This window comes from Suricata suricatta, chromosome 12 (assembly GCF_006229205.1).
Source record: "Suricata suricatta isolate VVHF042 chromosome 12, meerkat_22Aug2017_6uvM2_HiC, whole genome shotgun sequence".
Classification (NCBI taxonomy): Eukaryota; Metazoa; Chordata; class Mammalia; order Carnivora; family Herpestidae; genus Suricata; species Suricata suricatta.
The window spans coordinates 14,007,508-14,032,878 of NC_043711.1; positions in this window are offsets into that span (position 1 = coordinate 14,007,508).

Below are 25,371 nucleotides of genomic sequence, written 5' to 3' on the forward strand. Positions count from 1 at the left end.
AGCTGGGAGGAAGCCGGGAGAGGACCGGCGGGCAAGGGGTTAAGGACGGGGCGGGGTTGGGGGGGGACAGAAAGATGGGGGAGAGGCACGGGAGACAGATGGAGAATGTGGCTTCATCGTCCTGTCGGGTGGCCTTGACCCTGCTGCCCACCTTCTCATTGCCCGATGTCATGACCTTCTGCTTTTGATGGGCTTCCCTCTCCACCGGAGGGATCCAGGGGCAGGGACACCCCTACCGCACAAAGGTGGATGCCTGCACACAGTAGGTGCTCAGTAGATAATGAAAGAGAAACAGGCAGAGAGAGCTGGAAGAGGCTGAGAGAGGCAAACAATAGGCACTTAATGAGGCTTGATCAGGGGTGCACTGTTCAGAATCCTTCCTGCTTGACTTCCCACCCACCTCTGATCCCCAGTGGGGGCGGGGCTTCTGTCCACCTTGTCTCCCACAAGAGGACGGGCTCAGTGCCAACGATGGTTAGCTTATCAGCGCTGCTGTGCTGTAGGGTCCCACACCCTCAGGCCGAAGGAGTATTGGGGCCCCCTTCCCACTGAATGAGTGAATTCCCTGGAGGTCTTCAGGCCTGGGTTTGACGTCTCTGGTCAGAGGGGGCCCTTCATGCACTTGTCAGAAGAGGGTCCTTCTGGAGCTGAGCCCATGCTCCCCAGGCCCAAGTCCACCTGTGGGGCCCACTGGTCAATCTTGTGGCTGCCCTTTCTCTGGAGTCCTCCAAAGTCACACAGCCCCTTCAGGTTCATGGCCAGAGGCCCTGCAGCTCTTCAGAACCAAGGCCCACAGTTCCCTAAGGCTCTGAACCTCGTGTTTTGTTTTGTTTTTGGTGCAAAAAGGTGATTTTATTAAAGCAGGGGCACAGGAATCACGGGCAGAAAGAGCTGCCTGAACCTCATATTGGAGCTTGAGGGCCACCTCAGAGGTTGTACTTTTCTCCTTCTCTGTCCCGTCTCCTTTCCCTGTTCTTTGAGTTCTGTTCCCTGACAAGAATCATACATCTGGGCTGGGAGCTATCTTCAAATTACCTTTAGGTGAATTCCTGGTCATGTCATTTCCGAAGACTTATTCCCAGGCCAAGGTCAGGGTTTACTTTGCTTCAGGTCTTTGCCCGACCTGATCCCTCCACCTGGAAAGCCCTTTCTGCAGGGGTATATTCCGCCTCGACCTTCCACTGCCCCCTCTCTGCCTAGAAACTTCTCTGACTATCTTGGACGTGGAGGGGATCTCGCTCTGTTCTGCGCTATGCCCCCATCACTTTCTGTGGGATCCCGGATCTGTATTACCTGTTTATTACGTGGGTCGGGGCCAGATCTAGGCATTTTGGGGAGGGCTGGCCCATCCTGGAGCCCCAGCCTTACCCAGTATGAGCGGAGCTAGTCACCTCTGCTAGGAAAACAGCCTGTGCCTCAGTTTCCCCAGCTGCTTCTGACTTCACACGACATCTGCAGAAGCAAAAGATTTGGCTTTGCTTTCAGGCCTGAAGCCACAAAACGCTTTGAACATTGTGGGGAACAAAGAAAATACCGTCTGTTCTGTGCAAAGAGTGACTTTTCCTTATTACAAAAAAAAAAAAAAGTAACTGGGAAAGGTGCCGACAGGGCCGAGGCTTCTGGAAGCCACTCAGTGTGTGCCGAGTGCTAGCCGGCAGCAGAGCCACGGCCATGTGTCCATTCTGTGGGGGCGGCCAGGAGAGGGGCCAAGGCAAGCATGAGAGGGAGTGGGGAGTTGAGTCACTTCCTGGGGCCCCCCTCAGGCTTCTGGGAAGGGTTGGGATGGGGCCTGCCTTGAGCAGCCCTGACCTGAAGGTGCATTATTCAAGTACAAATTGAACGAGTGGCTTTGTCAGTGTGGACCTCACTTTTTTCACCTGGAGAATGGGTTGGTGCTCGCAGGGTGGGGGGTAGAGGGAGGAGGCAAGAGAGTCCAGGCAACACCAGCAGCCCCTCCTTCTCCCCTGGGTATAGACTGCCCCAAGCATGGCTGCCCCAAGCTGCCACCTCCACCCCAGCCTGAGACCCCTTCTGCCTGGGGATGTCCTTACAGTGTGGGCAGCAGCCACCACCCCAGGGTGGCTGATTATGAGGAATAGCTTTCCCTTGGTGCTGAGAGAGGATATGAAAATCTGAACTTCCTGTCACAGAAGGGACGAAGCAGAGAGTTAGAATAGTTTATTTGGCTCTAGGGAAGCTGCATTTGCAGAGTGGCTCTTAAGGGTTAGTCTGGCCTCGGCCTAGTTAAATCTGACCCACCTTTGGACTGAAGCCAAATCGTCTCTCTTCCCTGGAGGGTTCCTATCCCACCAGATCAGGGGAAGTCTGTCACTCTTCCCCAAAGCTACATGCCCAATCTCATGGTACGAATAACATTGGCCACTTAGCTCTGTTTATGACATGATTTGGTTCCTTTCCACCTCTTCTGTGGTTCTGTCCCCAGCACCTAGAGCAGCACTGACCCGCTGCAGGAACTCTTTAAATGCTTCAAGGAGAGGATCTCCAGACCCCAGTATTGAGCCTTGATGGTCTCCAGAGTCATGTGACCAGGGAGTGACTCTCAGCCCTGCCTCTTACCAGCAGCGTGGCCTTAAAGAAGACATTTTCCCGGCTCTATGCCTTAGTCACTCCATCTATAAAATGGGCATAAAAATGGTACCCACGTCTGAAGTTTCCTATAAGGATCCACCAAGTCCCTGTGTGAAAAGGGCATGACCCCAGGAGCTTAACAAATGCTGGTTGTTATAAACACTATATTCTTGGCTGTCTGGGCATGTGGTTTTGATCCTGGGCCAAATTCTTAAAGGTTTTCTTTCAGGGGTTGAAGGATCCCAAGTAGGCATCAGCCTTCAAGGATAGAAGTAGGTCTGAATTGGCATGATAATTTCTAAATCTTTCTCTCTGGAACCCTTATATGCCCCTCCAGCCACACTCTTCCTCTTTCTCCCCATTCCCCCAGCCATGGCCAGCTGGGCCAGCCACCAGAATGTACCCTCCCGAAGAGCTCCTATTCGTCCCACAAAGTCCCACCTTCAATGCCCTTTTCTCTGAGAAGCCCTTCCAGGTCTCCCTTGAGACGTTCCCCAACACACTCCCTCCTTCTAACCCACCCTGATCCCTACGGAGCAGGGGTGTCTGTGTCCAGCTCTGGCTCCCCCAGCCTGGAGGCACCTCAAGGGCTGGGCTGAGGCTTCCCTTAAGCCTGGCATCTCCCAGCATGGGGTGGATGCATGGGGGTCCTGACACAGGAGAATTAGATGACCCAGTATTGGTGATTCTGCATCACTTGAAAGTGATCCCACCTTAAATTCAGATCCAACTCAACTTCTGCACAAAGACAAAGTTAACCCATTAAAGAAGCTGCCCTCAGGAAGGCATGAAAGGGCTAAGGGGAGGGAGTCTGACCCTGCACTATGGACTTGGGCTCCCAGGACCAGGGAGGGGTGGGGTGGGGGTAGCAGCACTTGAGCCCCCTCCAAACTCCAAACCTGGATCTGTGGTTTGGTTCCCACAGACCTAATTACCCTCATTTGCCACATGCACTAATTACCTCCGCGGTGCCAGGTGGCTGGGAGGGGCTGCCCCACTTTTGGGAGGTAGGTCGGGGCCTGATTATTTTTGGCTGTGTCGTCCTTGAAGGCCCTGCCATTTTCTGTATGAAGGGCAGAAAGTGGGGCGGAAAAATCGCGGCCACATCAATAGGGACAGTTGGAGACTTAGGGGTCAGGTTGGCCCAGGAGCTCCCTGAGCAGTGGGGTTTGGGCCCGAGGCCTCAGGACCTTTGGCACCTATCTGGAGGCAGCAAGACCTAGAGGGGCTGAGAATCATCCGGCTCCATGGCGCTCTGGTTTGGAGGCCTGTCTTAAATGTCCCACTGGTGGGACGGGGCTTGAGTAGTCAGATGGGCTTGAGTGCAAATCCTGGCTTCCACCAATTTGATGCATGTTACTGAGCACGTGAGCTCCTCTCTTTGCACCTTTCCGGAGAGATCCGATGGGGATAATAAAGAGTACGAAGAGTACTCTGGGCAGAGGGCATAGCATATGCAAAGGCCCTGAGGTGGGGACGAGCTGAGTATGTTGGAGGGTCCAGGGTAGGCAGAGAGGAGTGAATGGGAAGAGAGTAGGGGTCACTGAAGGTTAAAGAGGTCACAGGAGTCCGGTAGGATCTCATAGGTGGTGGTGTGGTGTGTGGGTTTCACCCCAAGGGTACTGGGAGCCATGATAGAGTTTGGAGTCAGGAAGGAAGGGACGCGATCAGATCTACATTGCAGGCTCCAGGCCAGGTTTCAGTTCTTGAGAGAGAGTCAGGTATCTACATGTACAGAAGGGGGACAGACCCTCCCTTTCTTTGAGTCTCAGTTTTCTCATCTGAGACAGAGTCCTGAGCCTCAGTCCTGGCTGCCCCAGGACACACCGGACCCTTAGCCAGGGAAGCTCCCTTCCCCCCAAGCTCCTAAATTCCTACATGCCCTCCTGCCTGCCTGCCCTCTCCTCCTACTCTCCTTCTGTGGCCTTAAAGGAACAGCTGTGGGAACAGAGAGCGGGAAGCCGCGGGGAAGGCAACACGGAGGGGCTCCGGGGGCCGTGTTCCCGTTTGGTGACAACCCACATGGGGCCGAATGTTCTTACAGGAACCCGGTGACTCAGATGCTGCAGCCTCCTCCCTCAGTCTGCTAGGAGAGGCCATTCCTGGTCCCCAGGCCTGGGTGAGAATCAGCATGTGCCACTCTCGGAGGCCCCCACACCGGTCCCCACCGCAGGGGTCCCCTTAGCTGGATGTATTGCTCGCTCTCCTGCTTTGGTAGCTTCTCTGGCTCTGCTGGAGGCTTCAGAGGGAGAATCTGGCTTCTTACCGCCATTGGCCAAGCAGCTGAACCCCATCTCTGAACCTTTCCCCTTAACCCCACCACTGAGCCTTCGCCCTCAGCCCCGCCTATGACCTGAAATGCCAGCTCTGACACGCCTCCTTCAGGAAGCCTTCCCAGCCTCCCCCCACTGCCCCAGCCCTGCCCGCACAGAGCTGGGTCCTGTCTGTATCCAGCTCTGTGCCAGACGCCAAGTGGGGGCTCCTTAGAGTGCCTGCGTGGGAAGGCACAAAGAGACTCTGGGGGAGGGGGCATCTCCAAAGCCGCGCCTTTAACTCCGTTTTTATAGAAAAGGAAACTGAGGCTCAGGGGGCTTAAGCCAATTTCCTCAATTAAAAGTGGAAAAGCTTGACCTCAAACCCAGGTCTGAGGGACTAGACCCTGTTCTCTGTAGCTTTTGGAAGCTTATTTACCCGTAGGGAGGGGGAGGAGGGCATTTAGTTGCCTGAAAGCGGATTTGGTACAGTCTGGGCTCAGACTCCGGGGGTCTGACAGTCTGTCTCCATGGATGCAGTGAGAACCTCTCTGGGGATTTCCTTCTCCGTAAGATGGGGGTTCTGCATCTGTTACCTCATGCTTCTTTTTATATATTTATTTATTTATATATTAATGTTTATTTATTTTTGAGAGAAAGAAACTGACAGAGCACGAGCGGGGGAGGAGCAGAGAGAGAGGGAGACGCAGAATCCGAAGCAGGCTCCAGGCTCTGAGTTGTTATCACAGAGCCTGATGCGGGGCTCGAACCCACGAGCTGTGAGATCATGACCTGAGCCGAAGTCGGACGCTTAACTGACTGAGCCACCCAGGAGCCCCTATTTTATTTTATGTTGAATGTTTATTGATTTTGAGAGGGAGAAAATGTGAGTGAGGGAGGGGCAGAAAGCGAGGAGAGAGCAAGAATCCCAAGCAGGCTCCCAGGTGTCAGCACAGGGCTCAGACTCATGAACTGTGAGAGCTGAAGTCAGACACTTAACCAACTGAGTCACCCAGGTGCCCCATAAGTAGAATGACTTCTGAAAGCATTTTGCAAAGGAAAGAAAGCCAGCCAAAGCAACAAGCAAAGATGGGCAGTCAGTGAAGATTCCTCGGATGCAGTAATGATTCAGGGAACAGCATGTGCAAAGGCCCTGAGGTGGGAATGTGCTTAGCTCCTTGGAGCATCATCATCAAGGAGGTGGTGTGGCTAGAACTGGGTGAGTTGGAAGGAAACTGGTGGGGGGGGTGGTTGGCAGGGCATATGGGTAGGTAGACCCATAGACTGGATCATAAGGGGCCCTACTGGCCTCAGCAAAGAGTATGGGCTTTATACTTGGAGCACTGGAGAGCCACAGGAGGCTTTTGACAGACTGATTTTAATACCTTCCTTCTCTATTATCATGACCAGAAGGTATCCTGGGCTGTGCCTAGTAAACAAATGACATTGTTATCAACACTATCATTATTTCTTTGGGGATGTCCACAGGCTCTGAGTTTGTAACCCTCCCAGGGCCTCAGGGAGGAAATCCATCTCATTAACCCTCTTTCCGCCTTGTCCAGCTTTCCTTTCTCTCCCACACGTTAGCTCTGGGGCTGGCCCTGGACTTATCGCTAAAATCCCAGGCCTTCAAGTAGACGGAAACATCTGCTTCCCTGAGCAACCCCAGAGGAGGCCACAGAGGCGCCTGCTGCCCCCCTGGCTGGGGGAGGAAGCCCACTGAGGGAAAGATCAAGATCACACATTGGGCACCAACTGCATACACAGGGAAGACAGTATGTCCAGGCTACAATCAGGGGCCTTCTACAGGGTGGGGGGTACCTGGGGACACAGGACCTCATACTCAGCTCTAGGTGAGGAGGGTGAGGGACAGGAAGGCAAACCCAGATGTACCGATCTTGGAGAATAGCCACTTACAGGGGTTGCCCCAGCGGGGCTGGCCGGTCCTGGGGGCCCCTCTGAGCCCAGCTGGGAAGCTGCAGTCGTGTCTGCATTCAAGACAGGGTGCAGCTGGCCACAGGGACCTGTGAGTCCCACCCGCTGGCGCCCTCCACCCGCTGGCAGTCATAGCGCCCTGCTGTGGTCGCCGTGGTGTTGAGCATCATCAGGTTGGTTCAAGAGCAGGTGCCTGGGAGTCATGGGGGGTGAAGGGGCTGGCCCTCCCAGACCCCCTCTGGGGGCCAAGTTGGAGATGGGCGGGGCTGCAATGCAGGTGGCTCCGTGGCCCCCCACGCTGTGACATTCTACACTGGGGTCTCTGGGAGGAAGGTGGTGGCGGGGTGCTTACAGAGTGTAGAAGCCCAAGGCTCCTCCTCTCCAGTCCCAAACCCACTTGTCCACCCCCCCATTCACTGCTGCTCTCCTGCTCATTCACCCCCATCCCCCCACCTGGCCGCCCTCCCACAGATGCGGGCATCATCCACCCCTCACCCCCAGCTTCCCCATCCGTGCATCTGTGCAGCTATTCTTCTTCTCAGTCTAGCACACTCACTTCAAGCCCTGACTCTGGGTCCCCTCCTCCAGGCAGCCCTCCAGACTCTTCAGACAGAAAACCTGGCTCTTGCTTGATTCAGTGGAGCTAAGAGTGGATGTGTCTGACTTGGCCTCCCCACCCAGACTGGGGCTCTTTGAGGGCCTGGGGCTGAGGCTTCTTGGGGGCCCAGCAACACCAGTGTGAGGTGTTGTACTGAGGAGTTCAGTGATTTCTGCCTGAAGCTTGTTGAGAAATCAAACGGGCCTCCATGTGCGCTGTCATAGAAGCCCAATAAAAAGGCCACAGGGAAGGGAAGAATCACGCTTAGCCTGATCCACTTTAAGGAAGAGTAAGGAGCTCCGAGAGTAGACGGCTTCCCCTGAAACTTACGCACTGTGTGACATTAGATAGGTTACTTTACCTCTCTGAGCCTCAGTTCCTCCATCTGGACATCTCTCCATTTTTTTTAATGTTTATTTATTTTTGAGAGAGAGACAGACACAGAGCACAATTTGGAGGAGGGGCAGAGAGAGGGGGTGACACAGAATCTGAAGCAGGTTCCAGGGTCTGAGCTGTCAGCACAGAGCCCGATGCAGGGCTCGAACCCATGAACTGTGAGATCATGACCTGAGCCAAAGTCAGATGCTGAACTGACTGAGTCCCCCAGGTGCCCCTCTCCATCTCATCTTAACTGCCCAGTTTCCAGGAGCCCAGATCTGCTCCAGGCCCCACTCTTGGTGAGAAGCTAGGAGGAACCAGGCAGAGGAAAGGAACGGAGGCTGGGCAGACGGGGCCACGTTGGGGGGCAGGGGGGGCCTAGGACATGAACGTGTACATTTTCTAATAGAGGCATCTTTACATGTTTGCTTTTCTGATTGCCGAAGTAATTTTTGCTCAGTGGGAAAACAGGTTCAGAAGACACAGACATAATGTAAATAATCTAAATAGCTCCCTCGTCATAGCATTTAATTTCCTGAAGAATTTTTATTATGCACTTACGATGTGCCTGATGCTCACTGGTAAGTTAAAAAGCCACTGGCAAAAAAACGAAACTCAGACATGGTTCCTGCCCTTGGCATGGACTGGGACACACCAGGTGCTTAAAAAGTATCTGTTGAGTTAATTAAATTTTTAGAATAAAATCAATGCCCAGGGGCACCTGGGTGGCTCAGTCGGTTAAGCATCCGACTTTGGCTCAGGTCATGATCTTCAGGTTTGTGAGCCTACGTCGGGCTCTGCACTGGTGGAGAGGAACCTGCTTGGGATTCTCTCTTTCTCTCCCCCTCTCTCTCTGTGTCTTCCCCACTTGTGCACTCTCTCCCTCTCTCTCAAAATGAATAAATACTGAAAAAAATCATCATTGTTACTAGCATGACGGCTTATTTCATTCTAGATTTTTTTTTCTTTCTTCAGCCACAGTGGACTCCTACTGTGTACCTCATTTGACAGTCAAGGCCCACTTTCTTATTTATTTATTTATTTAGAGGTGGGAAGAACGGAGAGAGAGAGAGAGAGAGAATCCCAAGCAGCCTCCCACCGAGCCTGACACAGAGCCTGACCCCATGACCTCAAGCTCACAATCCCAGCCGATGTCAGCAGAGAGCGGGATCAGAGCCAGGAAGGGAAGAGCAAAATTTACCCAGAAAAATGCATCTGGCCAGGTGACATGTGGGGCTCCGCACACAGTTCCTCCCTCCCTCTGCGTGTGCCTTTCCCTCAACTTCCATCTTTATTAACAGCTGGAGGGCAAATGAACTGTGGGCAAAAATCACATAGAGTGTGGGAGGGGGACAGCTCCCCAAGGTGAGGCAAAGAAGGTGTCGTGGGAGGTGATGAGCTGGGGGCTCCGGCCCTCGGGAGGGACCTCTGGGCCTTGAGTGGCTTGGGAGTAGGGTTTGGTAGGGGGACTAGGCAGGAGGGAGAAGGGTCATCCTCTCTGGCAATGGCTTGATCAGCAATAACAGTCTCTGGATAGACCTTTAAAACTTCTTTTTAAATTTTTATTTATTAATTAATTTATTTATTTTAACTTGGTTTTGTTAGGGTGCCAGCCCTCCAGGCCTTTGGAGCACGTTAGGTCAGCCAGAGGCAGTGGCCAAACAATAAATACTTCCGAGTAAGGGTGGCCAAACCGGGGATGGCCGTCACTGCTACCAGAGGGAAAAACCCTCATTTCTAACGCACCTACTCTGTGCTGTCACCAAGCCCCCATGGCTGATTCCCCTTTGGCCTCACCACAACCTCACAGACCCATTCTGTAGATAAAGGAACTGAGGTTCAGTGCCTCCCTCGGACCTCAACCTACTGGCTTTTCCTTCAGCTGAGCCCCCCACGCCCCACAGCCTGTTTCCTGCATCTCCCCTCCTGGACCAACTGCACCAACAACCTTAAACATTTATCCAGAACCTGAGCATCCAACCTGCATCCTCAAAGTTTGCGCTCTGAACAGCCCACTCTCAGTGAGTAAACTGAGGCAAAGAGGCAGTTAAGATGCTTGCCAAAGCTTGACACAACTGGGAAACAGAGGGGCAGCGTTTTGAAGAGCATGTTCGTCCTGCACCCATCCTAGAGAGAGGTAAGCTGAGGTTCGGGGAGGTGAAGTGACACTCTTGAGGTCACACGCAAGAACGTGCAGGGTCAGATTTGGGGGTAAGGTTATTTCATGTCCACTGCATAACGGGGAAAAGGCCCAGAGATCAGCGGGGGTGTCAGAGGCCACACCACTGAGGGCAGCGAAGTGTGGACTTGAACCCAGACACTCCTGACGGGTTCCAGCCGGGCGAGATGGGGCGCACCTGTGCTGAGGCCTTGCGCGGCTTGAAGGTGGGTTTCCAGCGGGGCAAGGGGCGGAGTTTCGCCTGGTGGCACTGGGCTACTCGCATTGGGTAAGCGGAACCACAGGATTGCCCTTTAGGGGGCGGGGGTTGCCCGTTAGTGGGCGGGGTTGTCCTTTTGTGGGCGGGGTTAGGTGGAGTGTCCCCTTGGTGGGCGGGGCCTGGGAGGGGCGGAGAACATTTGTGCAGTGGAGGATTAATTTGCGGCCTGATTCGCAGAGCCAGCCGCGGGCGGTAGCACAGGAATAGCGGTTTCTTCTCTGACAGCTCCGGAGAGCCGGTGTAGATGAGGCTGCCGGCCCATGTGGTGCACGCAGTAGGAGAGGGGAGGAGGCCACTGGCCTAAGCTCCTCTTCAGGGAAATGGGGCAACCATCCTCACCCTCTGTCTACACTCCACTCCCCCTAGACTCTCTCAGCCTCCACATTTGACAAACAGCACGCCTTACCAGAGCCAGAGGGGGCCTTTCGAGCACCAGGGCTAGTCCTTTCTCTGCGCCCCGCAGGCTCCAGAATAAGGCAAACGCTTCTCCTTTACACCCTCTTTTCCCTCCACACTCCCTCATTCGCTTCGCTCCAGCCATAGACACCCCTGTTAGTCCTTGCACGGGGCAATACCATTCTTGCCTCAGGACCTTTGCACATGCTCCCTCTGCCTGAAGCTCCTTCCCTCACCTCTTCCTCCTGACTAGCTGTTCCTTCAGGTTACTCAGTTCAAATGCTGCCACGTTGGCCAAAGTAGCTTCCCTCCCCCGACCAGTTTCAAATCTTTGAAAGGAAAAAAGGATGTTGGACCAATTGCATAGTAATACAAAAATGTGTAACATTGGGTCCACACCTCCCCGTGTGTAGTAGATAATTCCTAATGGGCTAGAAATGTACTTGTACACACATACCCTACAAACACTAGAAGAAAATGTGTGTGGACTGCTCTACTGTCTGGGAATGAAGAGAGCTTTCCTAATGATCATTCAGAGCCCAGAAGTCATAAGGGAAAGGATGTATGTGTCAGTGACTATGTAAAATAGAACAAAGATTTTGTATGTCAACGTACGCCCTTATCAATGTAAAATGATAGATGACATGGGAAAAATACTTCCAACCCATATTACAAAGAGCTAATATACATAATATATACTTTCCCAAAAACAAATAAAAAATTAACTACCCTATGTAAAAAAAAAAAAAAAAGCAAGAAATCATAGTGAATAAATGCAATTGCCCTGGAAACATACTCTAATGAGAAATACAAGTTAAAATTACATGCAGAGTACCCTCTTTGGCCTTCTCTCTCCGTTTCTCCTTCCTGCTGCCTGGAATGCAGATATAAAGACTGGGCTGAAGCAGCCATATTGAGCCCAGTGTCTTTCGGACAGGAAGATTCAGGAAGGAAATAAAAATGAGACAAATCTGGGGCACCTGGGAGATTCAATTGGTTGAGTGTCCAACTCTTGGTTTCGGCCCAGGTCATGATCTCATGGTTTGTGGGTTCAAGCCCTGCCTCGGGTTCTGGGCTGACAGCGTAGAGCCTGCTTGGGATTCTCTGTTTCTCTCTCTCTCTCTGCCCCTCCTTACTCTCTCTGTCTCTCAAAAATAAATAAACAAATATTTTAAAAATATTCTTAAAAAAAAGAGAGAGACGAATTAACCTAACTCTAGTTTTGGGTTGGTGGTTTCATGCCACAAGCAGGAATTACTTCAGATGACTTTAAAATGTGATCATTTGAACACCGTGCATGGTTCACACAGCACATTCCCTGGTGAGCTTTACCCCAAGGACAAAAAGAAATACAGAGAAATCTTAAGCTGTTTTGGACGATCCTTAGTAATAATATTGGCGCTGTTATTCTGAAACTACTGTATTGTTTTGGATAAAGCAAATAAGTAATCTTGTTAATGCTAGCGACCAAGGTTTTCAGGGTCAGACGAAAGGTACAAATATAAAAGCGAGAAGGTTAAGTAAAATCCTGCAATCCCAAATAATTTTGGAAAATCAGTAGGAACACTGAATGGATTCTCTTTCACAAAGGAAAAGCGTGCTTCGGCTCACGCCACCGAAAAGGTCTAGAAACAGGGAGCAGACCGGTAGCAGAGGGCACCCCTCGGGCCAGCTCTGGTCTCACTGCCCATGAAACAAGCCGGGGCTCCTGGAGGAAGAGCTCGTGCCATCTCTGAGCAGGAGATGGGCCCCAAGAGCCAGAAGTCTATTGTGAGGCCAGAAGAGAAGAGAACTTCTAAGGGTCTGTCAAAGGGGCAAACGCTGAGAGGCACCTGCCAGCTAAATGTGGGACAAGTAATCCTGAATGAGAAGAGGACTTCGTGGGATGGAAACTCAGCGGACGTGTTAAAAATCCATGAGTTCGTGTTGATGCTCAAAGGAAGGAGGGAGGGAAGGAGGGAGGGAGGAGAGGAACAAGACAGGGAGGGAAGGAGGGATTTCCTGGGCATCTGATGGAAGGTGCTCAGAATCCTCTTTTTTCTTCTGGGCCCTCATGTGCCTGGTTCTCCTCAGCATTTGGAGGCAGCAGTGTGCGTTTGCTTTTGCGCTCATCCGGCAGGGTGCACAGCCAGACCGGACCCCCTGTAACAGGAGGATTCTGGTTTTGACCCTCCCCGCTCTGTGCCTCTGGGTGAGCAAGGCAACCTCCCTCAAGCCTCAGCCCCCTGGGCGCATCCTCAGCCTATACCCGAGAGGCCCGGAGAGGTGTTGCTGGCCAGGTAGAGAAGCATCTCTGAGCCTCAGTTAGCCCATATGGGCTGCCTTGAAGGGGTGGAGGTCCCCAAGGCTCCAATTCCCCATCTTCCAAGTTGGGGGTGCAGGGGGGGCTCAGAGAGATGAAGCATCCCCTCTGTGGGGAGGGAAAGAGGAGCAGAGAGAAGCGCTATGAAATCTGCAAACTAAGACCTGCAAGGAGGCCTGGAGTGTAAGATTCCCTTCAGCATTGATTAGGCACCAACTGTGGCTCCCAGGCCTCCCAGCTCCCCAGGGATGACAGCAGCTGACAGGCCTAGACCCTGCCCTGGCCGAAGCAGGTGGAGGAGGAGGGTGGGAGAGGTCACGATGATAACTGTGCCTGTTTTTCCAAGAAGGAAACTGAGGCTCAGCGCGCTGGGGTTGCCCCGGGCGTCAGGCCTGCTGAGCGCAGGGTTACATCCAGCTGAGTGCGCCCTCACCCCCCACGCCCACCTGGCTGCTTCCAGAGGGGCCCATCTCCAAATTGGGGGAAGGTACAAATAATCCACTCTGTACCTGGGCCTCAGAAGGGCTTCTTATCATTTCTGGTCCCTTAACTGCATCTGTTCATCCATCCATTCATTCATTCACTCGCTCATTCTACAAATATATGTCAAGGAGTCACTACCTCATGGGTTCTGGGCTGGGTGTCGGGGATATAATAAACATAAAAGGCAAATATATAAACAAGGAGCGGTCACCTGGCAATATGTACTGAGAAGGAAATCAAACAGGAAATGGTGGACGACCTGGAGAGCGCGGGGAGGGGCGTGTTCTGAGGAAGCGACATTTGAGCTGAGACCTGAATGAGGGGAAGGAGTCAGGCACACTGAGATGGGGGGGGGGAGGTCATCCCAGGCTGGAGGTACAGCATGTGCAAAGGTCCTGAGGTGGGAAGGAGCTGGGTATGTTTGAGGAGTCCCAAGGAGGGTGCTGAGCCTGAAGCAGGGTGAGCAAGGGGGAGAGGGAGGGAGAGAAGGCCCCGGAGATGGGCAGAGGCTGGGCCTCCTCACAGGGCTGCAGGGAGTATGTGGGCTCTATTTCAGGATGATGGGAGCCAAAGGTGACTTTTGAATCGGAGGGTAGCTTGGTGTATTTTTTAAGTTCTCAAAAGCTCCCTGTGGTTGCTTGGTAGGGAGAGGGATTGGGAGGTGGCAGGAAGCACAGCATTGATTAGGCACCTGCTGTGGCCCTCAGACCTCCTGGATCCCAGACCACCCCCAGACCAAAGATGAGCTGGAGCAGCCTTTGGAGAAGAGACAGCCTCCCTTTGGGAGAAGGAGCAGGAGGCGCAATCCTGAGAATCGGCCAGGACCCGGAATGTTCTGGAGGGCGAGGGAGGAGAGGAGTCTAGGGAGACTCCGGGATGTCTGGGGTTTTGATGAAGACTCTCCTCGATTTGGGGAGACTTGGGGGACACTGGGCAGGTTTGAGGGTGGCCTGGGAGCCTCACACCCACATATCCCAGTGGACGAAGGCTCTGGACACAGGCATGAGCTTGACCTTCCACTTGGTGGGGACGCGCTGCATCTTCTGCGCAGGGAATGCACACACAGCTAAGACATCCACCTTCCCCTCGGAAGAAGGCAGGAAAAGGAACAAATAAAAGTAGGTGGGGTCAGGGCAGGCGGGAGGCAGAGTGAGGCTTTTCATGTCCCTGTAGGAAGGCTTTTCATGTCCCTGTAGGAAGGAAGCGAGTTAGAGCTGGCCCGGGCCTCCCCGCCCTGTGTCCTTTGGCAACGCTCTGAAAAGCCACTTGCATTTTGCTGACAGGGCAAAGCTTGCTCAGCTGGCTGGCCCGTAGGACAGGCCCACAGGGAATGTTCCGGTGTTGAGTCAGACGGATCTGGGTTGGAATCCCTGTGCCTCCCTTGTGTGAGCTTAAGCCTTTTCAAAAGATTGGTCTGGGGCACCCAAATATCCACATGGACCAACTCGGACCTCGAGCCCTACCTCATGCCACATGCAAAATTTCAACCTGAGGCAAAGCCCGTTCTCATTCTGAGTCTTCTCTGGGAGGTCATCTCCACCTCGCAGAGCTGTTGGGTTCTATGAGACACAATGAGTGCATGTAAAACTAGAGAAATCTGAATAAAATCTCTGATTGTATGGATATCAACTTCCTGGTGGTGATAATGTACCACAGTCGCGTAGGATGTTGGTATCAGGGGAAGAATCGAGTCTCTGTGTCTTCTTCCTTTTTTATTTTTAGTGTTTTATTTATTTTTGAGAGAGAGAGGGAGGCAGAATGCGAGCAGGGGAGGGGCAGAGAGAGAAGGAGAAGACAGAATCTGAAGCAGGCTCCAGGCTCTGAGCTGTCAACACAGAGCCTGATGGGGGGCTCAAATTCACAGGCTGCGAATCATGACCTGAGCCGAAGTTGGACGCTTAACTGGCTGAGCCACCCAGGTGCCTCTAAAAATAGTTTTATTGAGATATAACTCATAAACCATAAAACACCCTTTTAAAGTGTTCAGTGATTTTTAGTATTCACAAAGTTATACAACCATCGCCACTATCTAATTCTGTAGTATTTTAACCACCCTCAAAAAGAAACTCTGTGCCTATTAGTGGTCACTTATTCTCGCTTTCCCCCACCTTGTGCTAGCCACTAACCTACTTTCTTTAAAATTTTTTTAATGCTTTATTTATTTTTGAGAGCAAGAGAGACAGAGCACAAGCAGGGAGGAGCAGAGAGAGAGAGAGAGGGAGACACAGGATGCAAAGCAGGCTCCAGGCTCTGAGCTGTCAGCACAGAGCCTGACAAAGGGCTCAAACTTCCAGACAGTGAGATCATGACCTGAACCGAAGTTGGATACTTATCTGACTGAGTCACCCAGGCACCCCATCACTAATCTACTTTCTGTCTCTATAGATTGGTCTGTTTTGGACCATTCATACAAAGGGACTCATATAATATGTGATCTTTTACGTCTGGCTTCTTTTATTCGGTGTCATGTTTTTAAGATTCCTCCATGTTTAGCGTATTTGAATATTTCATTCCTTTTTGTGGCTGAGTAATACTCCACTACATAGATAATTCACACTGATTTGTCTGTACATCAGCTGGAAGGCATTTAGATGGTTTCAACTTTTGACTATTCTAAATAACACCGCTATGAATATTCACGTGCAAGTTTTTGTATGAACATATGCTTTCAATTCTGCCTTAATTTTTACAACTGCATGTGAATCTAGCATTACTTCAACATAAAAAGTTTAATGAAAGGGAAAAAAAGCGGACTTGCTGGGGCACCTGGCTGGCTCGGTTAGTTGGTAGAGCACATGACTCTTAATCTCAGGGACATGAGTTCAAGCCCCATGCTGGCCGTAGAGTTGCCTTTATTTATTTATTGTTTTAAGTTTTTATTTAATTTTTGAGAGACACAGAGAGAGAGAGAGAACAGGGGAGGGGCAGAGAGAGAGAGGGAGACACGGAATCTGAAGCAGGCTCCAGGCTCTGAGCTGTCAGCCCAGAGCCCGACATGGGGCTCGAACCCACAGACTGCGAGATCATGACTTGAGCTGAAGTCAGTCACCCAACCGACTGAGCCACCCAGGTGCCCCTGAGCTTCCTTAAAAAACAACAACAACAACAAAACTTGCAATACTGAAGGATTAAGATCCCCTATTGAAAATAACAGAAAATAATAAAAATTATTTTATAAAATGGGGAACAATCTTTGTGAAGATACCAGAACACATACAGCTATATTTGGAACAGGATGATGTATGGGAGAGGCACATGGGAACCTTCCAGGTTGACCTGAGTGGTGCTTACCCAGCTCTGACCATATGAAAAATTAAGCAAACTCCACACCTAAAATTAGTGCATTTCATGCATGTTCGTGGGTGAATGCCATACTGCAATAATAGAGAAAAATGAAAAATGCAAATTGACACTTCAGAAATTTGAAAAAATGCTATTGGGGCACCTGGGTGGTTCAGTCAGTTACATGTCTGACTCTTGATTTCAGCTCAGGTCATGATCCCAGGGTGGTAAGACTGAGTTTCACACTGAGCATACAGCCCAGTTAAGAATCCCTCTGCCCCTCCTCTACTCTCAAAAATAAAAAAAAATTTTTTTAAATGTTTTTTGAAATAAAAAAGAAAAAATATTACAAAAAATGTAAATGGGAGGTAAGACAGTCCATTGAAGAAAAAATAATTAGGTAGATTTATGAGGATAGAGGTGCACATACATTCACAATGCAGAGTTGGTAAACAAAACAATTTGCAGGTTATATGTAAAGTAGAATGACAGTTTAGTAAAATAAAGTGTACACACACACACACACACACACACACACACACACACAGAGCCCCCCCCCCCTTCTGCATCTGTATATTTATTCCTGGAAGCATGTGTGTCAAACTGTTCTTCAAAGGGCATAGTGAGGATTCTCTTTCTTTCACAGAACTCTGTAAATTTGAATTTTTCACACTGAGCATATATTATTTTTTGTTGAGATATAACTGAAAGGTTATATTAGCTTCAGATGTACACAGATTTAATATTTTTGTATATTGCAAAATGATCCCCATAGCAAGTCTAATTAATTTCCATGACCACACATCCTTACAAAAATTTTTTTTCTTGTGATGAGAACTTTGAAGATCTGCTGTCTTAGCAACTTTCGAATCGACAATACAGTGTCATTAACCATGGTCACCACGCTGGACATTCCTTCTTAGAATTTATTTATTTGATATTTGGAAGTTCATACCTTTTGACTCCTTTCACTCATTTTGCCCACCCATTCCCCCATTTTTATTTAAAATAAAATAACAAAAGGAAATTCTGTTTTAAAGAATCACCTCTTTGGGGCGCCTGGGATGCTCAGTCGGTTGAGCGTCCGACTTCGGTTCAGGTCATGATCTCACCATTCCTGAGTTCAAGCCCCAAGTCGGGCTCTGTGCTGACAGCTCAGAGTCGAGCCTGCTTCAGAATCTGTGTCTTCCTCTCTCTCTGTCCCTTCCCTGCTGGCACTCTGTCTCTGTCTCTCAAAATAAACATTAAAAATTTTTTTTCTAAGACTTACCTCTTTTCCTTGTAACTTGACACATTCATCCACATCATGGATCAAATCTGGACCCCGGACAAATCACCTACCCCTTTCTGGGCCTCAGTTTCTTCTTCTGTAAAATGGAAAGCACGAGTAGACCTTGGGAGAGCAGATCTGGGTGTACTAGCCCTGCTCCTCGCCTCACGGCTAGACAAGCTGTGGGGTGCTGTTCCTAGTCCATGGCTCCCTCTGGGACCAGGCTGGGACTGGACCCGCAGATTGGACTGTCCAGAGAGGGCCTGCCTGCTTTCCCCTCCTACATCGGCTAGTGCTACGTGTGCGCATGCGCATATGCGTAAGTGGAGGAAAGCAGCATAAAAATTCAGGTTTTAAACACATCTTAGGCACAGTGACTACATTATCTCAATCTCCCCTGTGCCCTTGGAGGAAGTCAGCAAGATTATCACCCTTCCTGTTGTACAGACAAGGAAACTGAGGCTCAGAGAGATGAAGCTACCTGCCCAAGGTCACACAGCCAGTGGGAGGAGCTGGGATTTGAACCTGAACTGTCCGGATCCGGAGTCTTTGCTTATAATCACTTGCTGCTATCTTTCATCTCATGAGCATTCATAGTCTGGAAAACCATAAAACTGGAGTTTAACAGAGCATATCTCGGGTGGAGGAACAAAAAAGCAATTTCTCTGCTTTCGGCTCTCCTGCATTTTCTAAATCGTCTGCAGTAGATGTGAAGTGTTGTGTACTAAGAAAAATAAAAGCTTTAAAATATTAACGGTTCCTGTTGGGGAAAATGATAGGTAATTTCTGTTTATTTTTTCTTTCTGCTTATCTCGTTGGTCGCTTTTTCTCCTGCAGAGACACGTTACTCGGATAACAACAACAAAAATAATAAGCCCATTTTTCAAATGCTGGAAGGCAGGCCCCGAAAATACCAACAGAGATTATCTCTGTGCCGCTCGATTATGGGAGAGGTTGTGACTTTTTCCATTTGTTTTCTTTTCTGCTTCTTTGATTCTCCATCAGGAAATTGCCCAACGCTTTTATAATTAGGGGGAAATGATTGTGTAAAACCCTAGGGGTGGGGCAGCTACCCTGGGTGCACCCTCTCCCAGGGACTGATGGGGAGGGTGGGTCTCGACAACCCCCCCCCCCCCCGAATCCCCCCTCCCCCCTCCCGCATCCCCCTCCCCCCTGCCCAGTTTGACCTCCTGAGGGCTGATGGGTGCAGGCAGGGGCCACTGGCTCTGCATTTCTTGGAGGCGCCAGCACTGTGGGTCCTTGAGCAGGAATGCCCCCTTTGGTGGCTCTATAAATGGAGATCAGACTCTGTCACCACCCCCTCCCTGTGTTGGGGTGCCGATGAAGTGATGTAGAAGAGGCATCAGGTCAGGCAGCGGTCAGAGTCACCGTTCCCTGCAGCCCAGGGCTCACATCCAAAGCCAAGAACCTCCCTGAGCAGCTGTTTTTGCCTCTAACAATGAGAGGCTCGCCTGCAGGCAGCATGCAGTGGGTGTCATATTATTGCTCTCAAGAGGCATAGAGAGGAAGCCCAATTACCACTGCAGTGTAAGGATCCTGGTCAGAGAGAGTTTCTCTCCTGCAGGACATTGACGTGGAAACTGGTCTTGGGATGGAGCAGAGGGGGCAGATCTCGAGGAAGACCCGTCCGCTGTTTCTGCAGGAAGCGCTTCCCTTCTGCCCCCTCAGCCACGTCCCCGGCCTCTGGGCGCCCACCTGCGCGCGGTTTCCCACGTTTGTTCCATGTTCCTGCACTTGCCCTCTTGCACACTCCCTCTGTCAGGGTCGCCCCCATCACCTTGCTGCCTGATGAACTCCTATTCACCCTTTATTTTTTATTATTTTTTAAATTAAAAAAATTTTTTAAGGTTTATTCATTTTTAAGGGAGAGAGAGACAGACAGAGCATGAGTGGGGGCGGAGCAGAGAGAGAGAGGGAGACACAGAATCCAAAGCAGGCTCCAGACTCTGAGCTGCCAGCACAGAGCCCAACACGGGGCTCGAACTCATGAACGGTGAGATCATGACCTGAGCTGAAGTCATTCGCTTAACCGACTGAGCCACCCAGGCGCCCCGCTATTCATCCTTTAATACCCAGTGCCATTTTCTAGGAAGCCTCCTCTAACCTCCCGGGCAGGGCCCAGCCCTTACTCTGGGGTCCCCCAGCCTTGATTCCTCCCGTCAGCCTGGCCCTGGCCCCATGGGGCTGGGTGTGTCTGGGTTTGGCCCTGCACTGCAGCCAGGGTGGGTATCTTCAGGACCGAGGCCTTCCCCGGGTCCAGAATCACTGGGCCCTGAGGCCGGGCACAGAGCAGAAGTGTCCATAATAGTTGTAAACACATGACGCGAACATGAGCCTGGTGGGACTAGCTCCTGGACCTGCCTTCTTTTTTGGGAAAAGTGCAAAGCAGTCATTTGTTTCCAGGCTCAACATGGAGCACTGGCAGCCCCTAATTTTGTAGCCAAAAGAGAAGATTTGAAGGGAAATCAGCCTGCAGGTCCCCACGGAGCTGGTTCTTGGGGACAGCCCCAAGGGGAGGCCAGATGGCCCGTGGCAACAAATACTCCTGACGCTGTCATTCTGTGAGAGGCAGCTGAGGTTTTGGCTCAGCAAGCACAGCTCGGTGAGGTTTCCAGTACTGAGGGAAACCGGGAGCAGGCCCCGGCCCCAGCCCCAGCCCCAAAGACCTGGCCAAGTGAGTGTCCACATGACAGCGACAGGGCAGGAGGAAAGCAGGAATCCAAACAGTCCTCACACGTGGGAGACCATGCCCGCCCAGCAGCTCCATGGAAACGGGACGCAGCTGGGCCCAACAGCACCACTGCTAGTCCCCCCGACCAGAATCCACCCAAAAGGCACCTCTGCGGGAAGATGGAGATACGGTGCTGGACGCAATCTGTGGGATACTATACGGCCAGGAAAAAGAGTCTCGGGCCAGCCTGCCCCCACGGGGAAGGGCCTCAGAGTCATTATGCTGGAGAACTGCTCTCACCTCTGTGCGATTCTACCCCAGGCCAAACTATCCCACCGTACAAAACCAGTGCGCGTGAGGCACCGCCTTCACAGAAGGATGAAAATCACTTGATCATCACAATCGATGCAGAAGAAGCATTTGACAAAATTCAACGCCCGTTCGTGGGAAAAAATATGCAATAAGGAAGCGAAGGGTGCTTCCTCGGAATGATGAAGCCATCAAGAAAAACTCACAGTGAACATCATACTCAGTGAGGAAAGATGCAGCTCTTCCTCTAAGGTCAGGAACAAGACGACTGTCTCAGTCCACTCCGGCTGCTAGCACGGAGCACCGCCTGTGACCCCACTGTGGGTTAGGATTTCAACATATGAGTTTTGAGGGGGCACATTCAATATAGAACAGGATTGCTCACGTTCCGTAATTCTATTCAACTTAGTTCTGGAAGTCCTCTCCAGAGCAAGTAAGCAAGGAAAAGAAATGAAAGGCATCCGACTTGGAAAAGAAGTAGGAAAATGATCTCTTCACAGATGACAGGCTCTTAATGTAGAAACTCCCCAAGATTTCACCACAAAAATCCTGGGAGAGCATTCAGCAAAGTGGCAGGATACAAAATCAACCTGGAGCAATCTGCTGCATTTCTATACCCTAACAATGACAATCCAGAAAGGAAATTAATTCTGTTTATAATAGCATCAAAAGAATCAAATACTTAGGAATGAGCTTAACCAAAGAAGGGGAAGACTGTACACCAAAAATTATAAAATGTTGCTGAAAGAAATTTAAAAAGACATAAATAGACGGAAAGGCCTCCCAAGTTCATAGGCTGGAAATTGTCGCAATGATGATAATACCCAAAGCCACTACAGATTCAATGCCACCCTATCTAAATCACAATGACTTTTTTTTTTTTTTGCAGAAATAGAAAAACCTATTCTAAAACTCATATGGGGGCACCTGGGTGGCTCACTAGTTAAGCATCTGGTTTTGGCTCAGGTTCTCACAGTTCGTGAGTTCGGGCCCCACATTGGGTAAACTCGAGCCCCGATTGGGGTAATCATGACCCCCATTTTAGGTAAAATATGAACCCTGCTTGGGTGAGCCCCGCTTCGCTCTCTCTCTTTCTTTCTCTCTCTCTCTCTCTGCCCCTTGCTCACTTGTGCCCCCCCTTAAACAAACAAACAAACAAACAAACAAATAAAACTCATATGAGGCCCTGCATACCTCGAAAAGAACAAAGTTGGAGGATTCAAATTTCCTGACTTCAAAACTTAATACAAAACTATAGTCATCAAAACAGTATGGTATTGACATAAGAACAAACATGTAAACCAATAGATTAGAATAGAGAGTCCAGAAATAAACCCTTAAATATGTGTTCAAATGATTTTTGATAGAGATACCAAAATTAATTCAGTTTAGGAGAGTCTTTCCAACAAATGTTGCTGGGGAAAATGGATCTCCACATGCCAAAAAAAAAAAAAAAGGCTGAACCCTTATTGCACACTATGTTCAAAAATTAACGCACAATGAAAATAAATGAACTCAAAACGAATCAGAGACTTGAACATAAGCGCTAAAACTAAGAAAACAGGGCAAAACTTTACAATGTTGGATTTGGCAATGGTTCATTGGAGATGACACACACATATATATGAATTTATCAAATTCAAATTCAAAGAATTTATCAAAACTAAGAACTGTTGTGCATCAAAGGAAACAATCAAGAGTAAAAAGGCAGCCCACAGAATGAGAGAGAATATTTGCAAACTATATATCTGATAAAGGATTAATATCCAGAAAATATAAGAACTCTTAGAACTCAACAAGAAACAGACAAACGGCCCAATTTTCACATGGGCAAAGAATTTGAATATTTTTCTCCAAGAAGATACACAAATGGTCAATAAGCCCATGAAAACATGCTCAACATCATTAGTGATCAGGGAAATGCAAACCAAAACCACAGTGCGATAGTGCTTCACAATCATTAGGAGGGTTATGGTAAAACCAAAGAGAAAGTAACAGTGGCAGTGAGGATGTGGAGAACTCAGAGCCCTGCGTCCTGCTGGCGGGGAATGTGAAATGTACACGATGGAGGTGTCTGGTGGTCACCGGAAATATTAAGCATAGAATCACCACCCGATCTAGCAATTCCACTTCTGGGTGCATCCCCAGAAGAACAGACAACAGGGACTCAAAAATATATATTTGTACACTGGGGGTTGTGGCAGAACTATTTACAACAGACCAAACGTGAAGGCAATCCACATCCATTTATGGATGAATGAAGTTTTAATTCAGGGGGCATCTGGGTGGCTCAGTCTGACTTCAGCTTAGGTCACAATCTTGCAGTTCGTGAGTTCGAGCCCCGCATCGGGCTCTGTGCCGGTGACCACAGCCGGCTTGGGTTCTCTGTCTCCGTCCCTCCCGACAGTGCTCTCTCTCTCTTTCTCAAAATAAACAAACTTAAAAAAAAATCAGTACAACCTCTTGTAAGAAGCTGTGGTTTTCCAATTCTTATCAGTCGTACAGAGCAACTGAATGTCAAAAAGACAGCATTCCTGAGAGGGACTGAATTCTTTAAGACGCATCCCGATGATTCTCCTTCACCCATGTGGGACTTTTGAGCTTTTTCACATTCCTTAGGGGGGAGTTGACAAATTGCAAAAAACCAGAGAAGGATCACAGCCCCTAGAAGAACTGCAACTGCTCAAAGAAGCTGGAAACACCTCGAATCTAGTCCCTGCTGCAAAAGGGAAGGATGTGAAGCAGGTGAAAGGTCTGCATGCTCTGGTTCAAGGAGACACGTAAGAAGGCCTCACAGGAAAAGATGAAGCTGTACTGAAGGGTAGGGTCCAAGGGGCGTCTGCCGCAGACGTTCAGGGTCAGGTCGAGGACCTTGTGCAGCCCAAAGGGGTATTTCTGGCCCTGCGCCCACAGCTCAGAGATCAGCGTCAAGGGCCTTGTGCAGCCTGAGGAGGTGGGTATTTCTGGCACTGTGCCCGCAGCTTGGAGCTCAGAATGAATGTTTAGCAAGTCCCATTTGTACATCCCAAGCTGACCCAGTCTACCCTCAGGATCCCTTGAATGTGCCCTGTCCCTATGCCCACAGCCCGTGGGCCTGGCCTTGCCATTTTCTGCGTGGACTGGGGCCCTGGCATCTGTTGCCCTCCCTCACCTCAGGGTGCTAACAGATCTATACTAGCCAGGGACGAGTCTTGCAGTAGTTCGTGTATCTAACTACACCCCTGCCCTGCTCTAATGCCTACTCTGGCTTCCCATTGCCTAAGCTCCTTGGCTGTCCCTGGTGAAATACCCACTGCCCTGCCCCAGGTACCCCTCACGCCTGCCCTGCTCAGTCTCCTTCTGGCTCTCTCTGCCCAGATGCAGCCAGTCACAGACCTCTGCGTTCTCTCCTTTGTGATGGGGCACAATGTGGAAGGCTTCATCGTGGAGATGACATTCTAAGAGTCGTTTGTTTATGGGGTGGGGGATGGGGGGCCATAGTGATGCTTAAAATTTACGTGCCAGCTTTTCAGGCAATGGTACCAAGTTGTTAGGTCAAACACTAGTCTAGGTGTTACTGTGGAAATATTTCTAGGTGTAATTAATGTATCTGATGGGTTGACTTTAAGGAGAGAAAGTTATCCTTGGCACTCTGGGTGGGCCTTATCCAATCAGTTGAAGGACTTAAGAACAAGAGCTGAGATTTCCTAGGGAAAAAGGCATTGTCTTCAAGACAGCAACATAGAAATCCCCCCTGTGATTCCAGCCTATTGGAAATAGATTTCAGATTTATTAGCTCCCACCATCACATGAGCCAATTCCTTAAGACAAATCTCTTCATATACATAATAAACATATATTGTATTGATTCCATTTCTCTGGAGATCCCTGGTTGATGCAGACACCCAGATACCGGTCACTGGGGGAAGTTAGGCTTGCTTTTCAGAGACAGGATTCTCTTGACAAAGTGAGAGCGTCCAGAAGCAGACCTCAGCCACTTACCTTGGCCTTTCCCGGCGGGACGCAGACCAGCCTCGGATGCTGCCCAAGACACCTGTGGGCCAAGGACACACACTGGAGGCTTCGGGTTTCACAGTCTCAGGCAGAGGCCGCGCCCAAGGTGCTGACCCAGCCCGCAACCCTAGACCAAAATAAACCGGGGCCAAGGTGCTTAGATCAGCCACTCCCCAATCCCCAGGGCCTGATCCGGGTTGCAGATCTGGCCGTTGCTGGCCCCGTGGAAAGGGCCACTCATGGCCCCCCAACGCCTGAGCGGTAGACCAATTGACCTCAAAGAACAAAAATTTCATTTTGGAGAGATCCAGGCAAGAGGAAGTGATTACAGCAGCTGAAAGCGGAAGAACAGTTTCCAGTCATGGGGTCCTCAGGTCTCTCCAGGGCTCCGAGGAATCTAGGATCTGTGTGGCCCCTTCACAGGTGAGTCAAGGGGGGCAGATTCCAGCCCACG